This window comes from Portunus trituberculatus, chromosome 37 (assembly GCF_017591435.1).
Source record: "Portunus trituberculatus isolate SZX2019 chromosome 37, ASM1759143v1, whole genome shotgun sequence".
Lineage (NCBI taxonomy): Eukaryota > Metazoa > Arthropoda > Malacostraca > Decapoda > Portunidae > Portunus > Portunus trituberculatus.
This window is the reverse complement of record NC_059291.1, coordinates 185,001-196,471: the sequence shown is the minus strand read 5'-3', so window position 1 is coordinate 196,471 and position 11,471 is coordinate 185,001. Positions and strand designations below refer to the sequence as shown.

The 11,471-nt window shown below is 41.9% G+C and overlaps 1 protein-coding gene across 1 annotated transcript in view; it reads left to right on the top strand.

The window, feature by feature from the left end:
* Positions 1 to 148: 148 nt before the first annotated feature.
* LOC123513884 (5'-nucleotidase-like) overlaps positions 149 to 11,471 on the top strand; it is a 55,749-nt gene continuing 44,426 nt past the window's right edge. Inside the window, exon 1 of the mRNA XM_045271339.1 lies at positions 149 to 400. The gene's annotated coding sequence lies outside the window, so the exon portion shown is untranslated. The remainder of the gene's footprint in view (positions 401 to 11,471) is intronic.

Sequence of the window (11,471 nt, the reverse complement as noted above, 5' to 3'; positions counted from 1 at the left end):
GAAGAAAACTATGCCCTCTGTGTATGAAAGAAGTATAACAAAAAGTCTACATCTCTGATAATTTGCTAGGCTGGCGTAGTAAATAATAATCTGGCGGTATCTGGAAGACAGCGTCATTGATCTCAGGGTACAGACGGGACCCTTCACGCAGCTTGGCCAGTCCCCCGCGTTGCCGAGGGTAGAGAATACATTCCCGCTCCTTAGTGCGCCATTACACGTGCGTCACCATTTCATTAACATTCCCAGGAAAAATGTTCGTACATAATTTTTTAGGAGTCTGAAGACAGTCCTCCCTAAGCTTGCAGTGTGCGACCTTCATGTTGGCACAGTGACGGGAGGAACCAAGACACACTACTACCACCACCATCTCTACTACAGGGCCAGCCGCCGCCACTTGCAGGTGAGTCCCTCTAGGTATTTTCCTTGTGATATAACGAGTGACAGGGGATGACAGTGCACAGGTAGTGTGATGTACGCCCTGTCTCCTGCTGTATCTCTTTTCCGAAGGTGTCATTGCTTCGTGTGGACATAAGTAATCTGGTGTTTATTTTTATATCTTTATGTGTGCTTCACCTGTCACGGCTGGGATTTACGTCTTGAGGTGACATGATGGGTGATGGTATTATGCAAGAATCTCTCTCTCTCTCTCTCTCTCTCTCTCTCTCTCTCTCTCTCTCTCTCTCTCTCTCTCCATTTCAAAGCAGGTGTTTCGCAAAGATTATCATTTTTTTAAATTATGTTTTACTGTATTTGTTTTATGGTAATTTTCCCTTTCAGTTACTTTTTACCCCCTTTCCTTTCATATCACTGACTATAATATCTGTGAAAGTTAGCAGCTAGAGGTGTGCGTTTATTTTAATATTTTACACACACACACACACACACACACACACACACACTGTAATACGATCACTGCATCACAAGGTAAAGATGTATTTTTATAATCACCGACGCGCTTCCTTACAAGGCACTAATATATTCATGTATGTGTTCTCATGTGGATTTTTGTTACCATTTTCAATTGTTTTTGGACATGGAATCATCCTGTTAGCTAATCTATTTATGTGTTTATCGTATATTCAGGTATTTATTAATGTATTTGTTTGTCTATGTGTATTACGTAGACGATACGAAGTTGGCGATGACAAATTTGTTGCTATCAATTTTGATGTCGATTCCCATTAGAATTTGCAGACGAGTTCACAAAATTTCTTTCTTCATCTTCTAAATCGTAACGATATTAAGACTTACCTTCATAATATGCTTTAGATAATATTCAGACCGCGTTCTTACTTGCAGATATTGTTCAAATTTCATGAGACAAAAAAAAATTATATATATATATATATATATATATATATATATATATATATATATATATATATATATATATGATCTTGAATACTGAAAATAAGTTAATAAAGTAAATAAACAGAAAAAAAGGTACTCCAGGAGGTAAAAATAGGTAGGCTACAAAAGAAAGAAGAAAAAAAGAAAAGAATAATGCACATGTGTTTATAGAAGACATTTGTTAGAGTCCTTAGAACAACAGATCGTTTATGTTGTAAGTGTCTCATTTGGCCGGATGCGTTACTGATAAGTACTCGTATTACGCAAAGCAGTAACCAGCAGTATCACTTGTTTTTATCTTATCTCGCGTTCTGAAGAGTCCAAGGCGTGAGTGGGAGAGGGTAAGGTATGTGGAAATATCATAAGTACAATATGGGTTTTGTAGGGCAGGTGAGCGTGCCTCGGCTGGCTGTCAAATGTTTGGGAGGGAGGCTTGCAGATTGTATGGCAGATGGTGTGCTTTAATGCGGCCATGAGTGAGCTCTTGTGTGCGGGACGTATAATTATGTAATGGGCGGATGGACACACACACACACACACACACACACACACACACACACACATACACGGCCCGGTAGCTCAGTGGTTAGAGCGCTGGCTTCACAAGCCAGAGGACCGGGGTACGATTCCCCGGCTGGGTGGAGATATTTGGGTGTGTCTCCTTTCACGTGTAGCCCCTGTTCACCTAGCAGTGAGTAGGTACGGGATGTAAATCGAGGAGTTGTGACCTTGTTGTCCCGGTGTGTAATGTGTGCCTGGTCTCAGGCCTATCCGAGGATCGGAAACAATGAGCTCTGAGCTCGTTCCGTAGGGTAACGTCTGGCTGTCTCGTCAGAGACTGCAGCAGATCAAACAGTGAAACACACACACACACAGAGGCCGGCGGCACGACAGATCTTTGGGACCCCTGCCGCGCGCCTCGTTGTGGGTATCGATGGGCTGATGTGGCCTTGAGCTCCATGTGACGCGGAAGGAGGTCAGGGTCGCGATAGGGCGGAGACAATCGCTCTATGGGTCGGATACATCACTAGCGCTGCAGTGTACAATCGTGGTGACATAGTAGTGCGTCAACCGTTGTGCCTCAGCCGTGTAGTGCGTCAATTAATGTGTTTTGACCTTAGTTGCAAAGTTGTACCACTACAAATATAGTGTTCAGTGCCCATCGGAGTTCACGCAGCCGCAACAAGGGTCAGGCGGCGATGGTTGTGGTTTCACTCATTGTTGTTAGTACTTTGCTGTCCGGTCAAGGTTTAAATGGTTACAACACGTCGAGAGTTCGAAGTTTCACGGTGCCGTAAGGATGCGGGTGGCCCTGGGTGTGGTTGTGGCGGGCGTTGTGATGCAACGGCGCGCCCCTTGTAGCTCAGCAGTCGGCAGTTGATGCAATAAATACCTGAAGGGGAGAAAAAAACCTGAAAGAAAAAACGGGATTTTCAACGGAGAAACGAAGAGAAATCGTGTGAAGGTCGAACGTTGCCATCCAAAATGTGAAGTGGTTTGTTGGCTCGCCACCCCATGTGACTTGGCGGCTGGCGTGGTGGTGTGACGCGCGTGACACTTCCTCGCTCAGGAAAGAATTAATTGTCTTTAGGTCGAGGTCACATCGAAGACAGAGATGATACTATGTAATATAATGTTTTCCTTTGTATGAAGGAGTCTGATTAAGAGCTAAAACAATAGAGAGATAGGTAAATAAAATAAGAAATAAAAATGAAAGAAGCAAGAAATCATTAAAAACATACAATTGCTTCTCCCAGTAAACAATGTAGAGGAAAGGTTCTTTAATCGAATAATTGATAAAAGCATGTGCATCCGTCGATGGTGCTCACACAGAGATGCTTTAAAACAACACGTCTGTAGTAGTATACAAAGAGCCACAGAGATCCCTATGTGGCCAGTGTGGATGAAGGATGTGACGGCAGGATATCCTTTTCCCAGATAGCCTTCATGGGGCCGTGGTCGGGGGTTAGGTGACGTAACCGTGGAGGAAAGACGAGATTGACACCATACATCAGGAACGCTGGTGCTTGCCTTTGTGGTGTGTGCAGTCCGTGGTTGCCTCAGCATCTCAGCACGCTCGGCACGCTGACCATAGATTCGTACCCAAAAGTACTTTTACCATATAGTTGTCCATACTGAAGGTACAAGAAAAGCCTGGTGAAAGGTGCCCTCAAGCGTCTAGACAAGCTGAATGGAGACGGTGCTCACTCGTCAGTCTTTGTGTGGAAAAACTTCTTTGTGTCTGTGTTCCTTACCCGAGAAGTGCTTAGTTTGCTTAGTTTTTCCCAAGGGTCTAATTTGGATTGTGTTTTGGGGCTTCCTTTGTCGTGAGACGTTTGCATTTTGGCCACACGAACCAATTCAGCGCAATGGACAATTCCCAAACTTTATAGAATTATTACTTGGCAGAATAGTGCAAATGGATTGTAAACTACAGCGAATGAGAGATACTAAGATACTTTTAACACACTAATTATGAAAATATCCTCCAAAACTTGATAACGTCTTCCGATGGTATCCAGAACATAATATAACTTATGTTGATGTACTGGAAGCATTAACATACACAAAGCAGGGCGTGTATTAACAACAGCCAGAGAAATATCTGTAACTTACTGAGAAATGCTACAAAAGAGTTATTCACAATTCTTGCTAAGTAACTCGAATTAATGAGAATACTCTGGACTTAACCAGACTGGACTAGCAAACGTGAGCAGCATACCGAGAGTTACGTGGTCTTGTGTACCTCATGTGATCTGCATCAGGGGGTCAAGAACTGTCCCCCTCCGCCCCGCACCACCCACTTCCATCCTCCCAAGCGCGAACATCTTATTTGTTTCTGATTATCCGATGATCGATTGATGTATTATCGCCGCAACAAAAACGAAATAAATGAAACGCGTGTGAATTAGAACGAGTATATAGTAACAAGTCATAATTCTAAGTCGATGAAATGATGTAATAGGTAAAGTAAGACATGGCAGCTCTAAACTAAGAAAAGAAAAATACAGTAGTAATGCAAGATATTATTTGTTAATGTGACCATACATGAATGGAAAACGGTTATTCTAAGGAGAGAGAGAGAGAGAGAGAGAGAGAGAGAGAGAGAGAGAGAGAGAGAGAGAGAGAGAGGGAGGGAGAGAGAGAGAGAGAAAAAAAAAATTAATACTGAACAAAAAGATAATTCAGATAAGAAATAACACACAAAAAGACTAAAAGTACAATATAGCAACCTAACCATAACTAGAAAAACAAATCATAAGAAAAAAATAAACCCAATAATTGAAACTAGTAAACAAACATCAACCAGAACAGTATTGCGGGGACGTCTTGCCACAACAGTTCACTAACAACAAAGTCACGTGATAAGTACCTGTAATATCCCTCACCAGCCCCTCTCCCTCTCCTTCCCTCCCTCCCTGCGCCCTGACCGTGTCCCATACTCACTCTCGCTTTCACCTCCACGCCCACCGAGGCCGCCGCGTTGAGCCGTGACCACCACCACCACCAGCTCCACCACCCACCCATCAGGTGTTGCGCCTTTCCCAACACCGCTGATGTTAGCCACCGCCGGGCCTCAGGTTGCGACAGAGGTGCCCAGAGTCTTCAGGGTTTTGGAGCGCCTGGCTATGTGTGTTTGGTTTGTGTGTGTGTGTGTGTGTGTGTGTGTGTGTGTGTGTGTGTGTGTGTGTGTGTGTGTGTAGGGGATGATTGTGATGTTGCTTACTCTAATTTTTTTTTTTTGGCATGGTGGTGTTAGTATCAGTAATGACGAACCATGCTACCGATGTTGCTAATGGTGCTACTACTACTACTACTACTACTACTACTACTACTACTACTACTACTACTACTACTACTACTACTACCACCACATTACTAATATCAGCCATATAGAAGGAAGAGCGTAGGCTAGAAACACACATAATACTTACCGATTCACCAACACTTCATCACGAGACCCTCAGCTGCGTATACCATGGAGAGAGAGAGAGAGAGAGAGAGAGAGAGAGAGAGAGAGAGAGAGAGAGAGAGAGAGAGAGAGGGACAGACAGAGGAACAGACAGACAAACGCTCACTTCCACTGCCTGTCTTGTTGATTGCCACCGGAACCAACCACACAGCTCGTACTTACAAATCAGGTTCGCTTTTTGTAACAGTTACTTGTTATCTTCAGCATATTAGAATTTTACACGTAACAACAAAGTTTCGTCGGGAAATCTAGTATAAATTGACAGGTTTATTTATAATGACAGGAATTATGATAGGAGCAAGTTACGTGTCAGGGATTTAAATCACCTGTTATTGTACTTAAGACATTCAGATTCTTGCAGCCAGACAGCCACACCCTGAGTAGGAATGAGTGTTTGTAATGATGGTAATGGTGATTGTAGTAAGGTGGTGGTGGTGGTAGTATTAAAGTAGTACATGTAAACAAGAATACTTTTTAACTCATAGTTGCTCTAAATTTTGTACTATGCATAAAAAAAAAGATGAACGAAAAAAAAGTTGCACGAAGCTCGCAACAACAGGGATGAAAATATTGTAGAGTGCACATCCTGCTCATTATAAATATTTTTTTTTTTTCTTCAATCTGTCTTTCATTTTCCCCTTTCTATCCGTCTACATCTATTTATCTGTCCACCTACCTATTTTTTTCTTATCTTTTTATTTTTTTCCGTTCTTTTCTTTCTTTGCACTTTTCTTAATCTTTCATTCATTTTATTTCTTCCTCTTCTTTTTTTTCTTTCTTTTGTTCTCCTCTTTATTTCTCTTTCATCCCTTTCTTTTTTTTATTCATTCCCTGCCCCCTTTCCCCTCCTCCCTCCTTTTCTCCCTTCCTTTCCTTCCCTCCTTCCTTCCTTCTTTCCCTCCCTCCCTCCCTCCCTCGTTTCTTGTTCCTCCTCAGTTACACCAAAGCTTTCATGCAGCAAGAATATGCCATGGTTGCTCGGTGTGTGTCGGGCCAGCTGTGAATATTGCAATACCTTAAACAGAAGCTTGGAAGCTCTTGGAAACGCACTGCTGATAAAAATTACCTTTTGTCAACACTCCTGATCCACGTTCTCCTTATCTCAAATCTTTCTTTCAACAATATTTTGGATTTTCATTAACTGTGGTGTTATCGTCTCAAATGTTTTAGAAATAGTATCGCTGGTTTCTGTTATCTATGCGAACCTGGTGTATAAAAACGCTGATGGTGTGATAGAGGTGTCAGTTTGGTGTTACCCAGTGTGTGTGTGTGTGTGTGTGTGTGTGTGTGTGTGTGTGTGTGTGTGTGTGTGTGTGTGTGTGTCAGTAGATGTGTGTACGGTTGACGGGGTTTTGTTTGGTGTGCAGAGAAGTAGAAAGTTAGGTAGTTTAACTTTGGTGTTCGAATTTTTTAACGCTTTGTTCTCTCACCCAGATCTATTTTCAGAGCCCGATGACCCAGTGCGTAAATAGTGTGAACTGTTGTGTGTGTGTGTGTGTGTGTGTGTGTGTGTGTGTGTGTGTGTGTGTGTGTGTGTGTGTGTGGGGTGAGGGTTTTGTTGTGGTGTATGTGGGGAACTAGAGTAGCTTCAATGTTGGTATTCTTAAACGTTCTCTCTCTCTCTCTCTCTCTCTCTCTCTCTCTCTCTCTCTCTCTCTCTCTCTCTCTCTCATCAAGACTTATTTTGAAGACCTATGACGCAGCAAGTAAATAAGCAGAGTGAAGCTTTATTTCTTTATTAAGTAACTGTTTTTGTTGTTGTTGTTACGAACGAGAGCAATTTCCATGACTTGTACTCGTGAACTCATTTTTCTCTCAAGACTATTTTCAAAAGCTGCAGAGATGAGGCGTAGACTTCTTAGGAGCGTTTTTCCTCCTTAATGATACAAACTCCTTGCCAAACAGTCATTAAAAATCATGAAAGCACCCTTGAAAACATAACGCTCTGCTCTGCTCGCTCATCAAGAATATTCTCCAAGGCCACTGAGTTAAGGAGTCAACTTAACATGAGTATTTTTACCACCAGAGTCTCCGTCAAACCACCAGTAGAATCACGAAAACACCCTTGAAAATGTAAACAACCTTCACTGAGGCGTATTGAAGATAAAGGAGATAAGGCAGCGAAATATTTAAGTAAACAGATGTGTGTGTGTGTGTCTGTCTGTGTGTGTGTGTGTGTGTGTGTGTGTGTGTGTGTGTGTGTGTGTGTGTGTAATTCACCTCGGTTGCCTGCTGGTCACCCAGCCAGTCCTCCGAGCTCAGAGCTCATAGACCGATCTTCGGGTAGGACTGAGACCACAACACACTCCACACACCGAGAAAGCAAGGCCACAACCCCTCGAGTTACATCCCGTACCTATTTACTGCTAGGTGAACAGGGGCTACACATTAAGAGGCTTGCCCATTTGCCTCGCCGCCCCGGGACTCGAACCCGGCCCTCTCGATTGTGAGTCGAGCGTGCTAACCACTACACTACGCAGTGTATGTGTGTGTGTGTGTGTGTGTGTGTGTGTGTGTGTGTGTGTTCATGCATCGTCTTTCGAAACATTTACCCTCATCAGTACTGTTTACAAAAGCCGCAGGTAGACGATTAGTTAGAATCTAAAGAATATTGTGATCTCCATCTTTAGTATAAAAAAAATGTGTTAACTCTCACTGAAATCATAAACACTTCCTTTTAAAAATTCCTGAAACTTTTGAAGACTAATCACAAAGCCATTGGGAACCAAAACGTTTACAATATCCGAGAAAAATTACCTGATGAAACATTATCGAGAAATGTGCAAGATGGATTAGGAGTGACGTGGATTAGATGTCTCGTGCAACGGGCGTGTCGTGGGTCGTGGGTGTGTATGTGATTGGGGTGACACGTGTGGTGGCTGTAAAGTAATCCTGATCCACTAGCCGTTGGTCCTCACGCTTCCCAGCCCGTCATGTAGCAACACTATGTAGATCTGCTGTTGCTCACTACGGTCACACTTATCCTCTGTTTTTTTTTTTTTTTTAGCAAGTTAGGCGAGAACAGTTTATTATTATCCTGAGAGGTATATGCGTTTTCTTGTTAATATATTGTGTTGTTATATCTCATTCTGTCTCCATAATTTAGTAGAGTGCTTTATTTTTTATTCATTTCGCAATGGATTATATAAGCAAGCTACTGTGAAACTAGTAAAAAATAAAGTATCATTTCTCAGTTTTCTTTTTATATTTCTTGATATATATCATTCTGTCTCCATGATTTAGTGGAATATTTTATTTTTTATTCATTTCGCAGTGGATTCTATAAACAAGCTGCTATAAAACTAGTTGATAAAGTACTCATTTCTCAGCCCGTTCCTTTACCATCTATCGCTAAAGCTGCAGTATTAAGTCTTGCAACACCAGTGAAACAACGGCGTAGTAGTAGGAGTTACAGTACAAGGACGCAGGCAGCACTAGATCTTAATAATGAACTGAGCGCAGAAGACAAGAGTGGCAAGGTCAAGCCACACCCCCCGCCGCGGCTGTGTGGTGTCTGGCGAGTGATGGGCAAGTGGGCGAGGGGATGAGGGCAGTCTAAGGGCCTTTCACATCAGCTTGTCGCGGTGTGTGCCTGGCTCATCTCGTTCATTAATATGCTCTCCGTTTTCTGTTAGTTCCCTTCTCGTCCTCCCGAACTTTCCAGCGATGTATCTTTGCATTGTTTTGAGTCCTTTGTTTCAAATTGGTGTAAAGGAAGTTGAATAGGGACGAAAGAAATGAGAAATTGCAATTGTAATACATAAGAGATAACTAGGAAAGGAAAAGAAATTGCAAGTCATACATAGAAAATAGCTGGGAGATAAAAAAAGAAAAAAAAAACAGGATAAGGAAATTGCAACAACCATTAATAGTAGAAAACTGAGCTAGAAAGGATAAATCTTGTTGAATTATACAGTACATGCGATCAGATTTTCATTTTCATCAACTGCAGTTTTGTTATGCCCCTTTAAATATTAGTAGAAACACGGAAGCATCCTTGAAAACCCCAACAACGTTTACCTGACCATGTATAAGCGAGGTAACACCCTAAAATATTGAGAACATGCCTCTTGTCTTGCCTGTCCCATTGAATTACTTAACCAACTGCTCCCCAATCACAGCCCTGCCTCTATCACCTCGCCCACCTCGTCCCCGCAGCGCTGACACGAACACAGTCACGTAACGATGAATAATGAGACGAAACCCTTTGATCTGTTGGGTGAGTGTTGATGTGACTGTCAGTGCATGCAGGAGCGGCGGATGGTCATCTTGAAAACACTAGTCTCTCTCTCTCTCTCTCTCTCTCTCTCTCTCTCTCTCTCTCTCTCTCTCTCTCTCTCTCTCTCTCTCTCTCTCTCTCTCTCTCTCAAATTCCCTGTATTTTGTATTGACTTGTGTACAGTTCTGCGTTAGTGCGTCTGTTTGAGAGGGGAGCGTTGGGGAGGTGGGGGATGGGACGAGGATAGAAACATGTATTCTTTTTTCGTATTCCTTTTTTATCGTTTTTCATTCCGTGCTGACTCTATAGTTGGATGGTTGGAGAGGTAGAATTGTGGATTTTTGTTGGCTTTTCCTTTTTCTTCTGTTCGTGTTAATTTTCATGGCATTTTTATTTTCTAGCTGGATGGAAAGATAGAATGATTTTAGTGATTTATTTTATTTTATCATTTATTTATTTTTTGAAGGGGGGGCCGGTTTCTTGTTTGTATTTATTTTCGTGGGGTCTCACAATCCCAAACCATCAACACTATCCGACTATTATCTCACAATCATCACCACTATCCAACTTCTACCCCAACCATCACCACCACTATCCCCACTACGTCTACCCACACAATTCCAAACACTACTACTCTCACCATCACCATCAGAACTACTACCCCCACCATCACCACTACTACTACCCTTGCAGCTCCAGACACAGCTACCGTGACCCTCCGTCATCCTCGGTAGAAAATGTCAAACGCCACTTCACCCGCAGCGCCTCACCTTGGCATTGTATTTACCGGGTATGGCGACAGGTGAGCACTGCCATCCGTGTTCCTGTCTATTGTTCACTCCCCGGTGGCCAAGATTGTAGGACAGAAAGTAACAGAAAAAAATTATCATGGAAGAAAGTAGCAAAGGAAAAGGAACACAGGAAGTAAGGAAATATTAAATGCTGTTTTTTTTCTGTTTCGGACCAAACCTAACCACTGTTGCTGTTTTCCTTGGTAAAATTACTACTGTTGCTTTTTTCATGATACTTTCTTTTCTAGCTTTTTCATTCGTTATTTATTCATTTCCTGGCGGCGAATCATGTATTGACTCTTGTCCGCATAGATCACCAGCTCTACCACCACCACCACCACCACCAGCATCAGCAGAATCGGTCATACCAGCGACTAGTATTTCCGCAGAGTCGTAAATCGTTGCTTGTTTGTTTATATGTGGCCAGGTGAAGATCGAGTTAGTGGTAAATTATATGCATCACCGTATGAAGGAGAGTTTGATTAACGTTACTATCAGACCTTTCCTGTTTTGTTCTTCCTTATCACTGTTTGCATTATTATTATTATTAAATTATGTTCAAGGAATCAAGGAGATAAATGTAAATCAGGTTATTTTTGTGATGGTAGTGAGTGTCATCATTACTATCAGCATTGTCACCACTAAATGCGTTCAAAGATTCAGTAAAGGAAACATAGAATACATTCTTTTTAACTAGAGAATAAATTAAATCGCTTATGAATAGTTATAAGCTGGACAAGATCAGATTAAAGCAGATGGGTAGAGGTTATGCATTTCACAAATTAACCCCTTCAACACTGAGAAACATTTTTACCTTGATTTTTGGGTGTGATTAGACGACTTTATTTGGATTAGGAAGGGTCTATGGAGGTCAGAAGATTAATGGCCAGAGTCTTCACTATTTTAATCGCCACATAAGTTTCTGAAGCTGTATAAAATCTCCAAATAGTCACCAGAATGAGTATGAAAATGTGACATGGTACTGAAGCGGTTAGCAACGATAATATAACTTCTTTTTAACAAACAAACAAACTGAAACGCGTACAAATAGTTATGAAGATGAGATCAGGCTAAAGTAATTGATACACAAAACACTCGCTCGTAAATCAATAAAGAAGATATAAATCAAGTTCTTTTT